We start from the raw sequence: 2,302 nt of genomic DNA on the forward strand, positions 1-2,302 counted from the left end.
AATATGAAACATAATGTTATCAGTTGCAAATGAGACTCACCGGTTCACCTGCGGCATGCCAGACGGCAGAACCCGTGTGTGAGCGTGTGTGATTACAGGTCGAATCCAGACATCATCAGGTACTCTGTGTGTGTGTGTGTGTGTGTGTGTGTGTGTGTGTGTGTGTGTGTGTGTGTGTGTGTGTGTGTGTGCAGACGGGTCCCATAGGGTGAGTTACTACAGCTGCAGACAGACACTGTGTTCAATTGCATGTGTTGTCCTACATCTGCACACTGGGCCAAAGACACATGTCTCCATCTCTGTCTGTCTCTATCTGTCTCAACGAGAACGTTTACATGTACAACAATACGCTGCTAACTACCAAAACTCAGTTTATTAAAAAGATATTTACATGAAATTAGTTCTGATTCTAAACAGACGGCAGAACACGTTTTTGTCTTTATGAAATAACAGCTCACTGAGTAACAAATGAAATTATCTCTAATATCCCCTTTAGTTCTAATAAATATTTTTTTTTAACAAAAAACATTCAGGTCTAGACTGAAAATAATTCGGGCTGAGTCCTGTTTTTGTGCTAGTGATGCGCTGGACATTACATGGACACGACTTATGTTGTGCTTTAATGTTTAATTGTAATTTAATGATATTATAAATAATAGTTCAGGTATGGCCATAAACAACAATCTCTAAAATTATTATAAGAGTCTCACAGACTCAGATGTGTCTGTTGAATCTCAGGTTAATCTCAGATTAATTTTAAATGGGTCTCAGAGGAGTCTCATATCAGTCTCAGATGGATCTCTGAACAATATCTGATGAATCTCAGGTTAGTATCAAATGAGTCTCAGATTAATTTTAGATGAGTCTCAGATATATCTCATATTAGTCTCAGATGGATCTCTGAAAAATATCTGATGAATCTCAGGTTAGTCTCAAATGAGTCTCAGATTAATTTTAGAGGAGTCTCACAAATATCTAATTATAGTCTTATATGGATCTCTGAAGAATATCTGATGAATCTCAGATTAGTCTCAAATGAGTCTCAGATTAATTTTAGATGAGTCTCAGATACATCTCATATTAGTCTCAGATGGATCTCTGAAGAATATCTGATGAATCTCAGGTTAATCTCAGATTAATTTTAGATGAGTCTCAGATTAGTCTCAGATGGATCTCTGAAGAATATCTGATGAATCTCAGGTTAGTCTCAAATGAGTCTCAAATTAATTTTAGATGAGTCTCAGATATATCTCATATTAGTCTCAGATGGATCTCTGAAAAATATCTGATGAATCTCAGGTTAGTCTCAAATGAGTCTCAGATTAATTTTAGATGAGTCTCAGATATATCTCATATTAGTCTCAGATGGATCTCTGAAGAATATCTGATGAATCTCAGGTTAGTATCAAATGAGTCTCAGATTAATTTTAGATGGGTCTCAGAGGAGTCTCATATCAGTCTCAGATGGATCTCTGAAAAATATCTGATGAATCTCAGGTTAGTATCAAATGAGTCTCAGATTAATTTTAGATGAGTCTCAGAGGAATCTCATATCAGTCTCAGATGGATCTCTGAAGAATATCTGATGAATCTCAGGTTAGTCACAATTAGTATTAGATTATTTTTAGATGAGTCTCAGAGTAGTCTCATATCAGTCTCAGATGGATCTCTGAAAATATCTGATGAATCTCAGGTTAGTATCAAATGAGTCTCAGATTAATTTTAGATGAGTCTCAGGTTGGTCTCAAATGAGTCTCAGAATAATCTCTGATGAATATATGATGAGTCTCAGAATAATCTCTGATGAATATATGATGAGTCTCAGGTTGGTCTCAAATGAGTCTCAGTATAATCTCTGATGAATATATGATGAGTCTCAGGTTAGTCTCAAATGAGTCTCAGAATAATCTCTGATGAATATATGATGGGTCTCAGAATAATCTCTGATGAATATATGATGAGTCTCAGGTTGGTCTCAAATGAGTCTCAGAATAATCTCTGATGAATATATGATGAGTCTCAGGTTAGTCTCAAATGAGTCTCAGAATAATCTCTGATGAATATATGATGAGTCTCAGAATAATCTCTGATGAATATATGATGAGTCTCAGGTTGGTCTCAAATGAGTTTGAGATGAGTCTCAGATTTGTTTCAAGATGACTTTTAAATCAAGTCTCAGATAAGTCTCAGATAAGTCTCATATTAGTCTCATATGGATCTGTGATGATTCTCGGGTTACTCTCAAATGAGTTTTAGAGGAGTCTCAGATGAGTGCTGAATAGCTGTGATGTTTAAGTGATAG

Source organism: Xyrauchen texanus, chromosome 35 (genome assembly GCF_025860055.1).
Source record: "Xyrauchen texanus isolate HMW12.3.18 chromosome 35, RBS_HiC_50CHRs, whole genome shotgun sequence".
NCBI classification, from domain to species: domain Eukaryota; kingdom Metazoa; phylum Chordata; class Actinopteri; order Cypriniformes; family Catostomidae; genus Xyrauchen; species Xyrauchen texanus.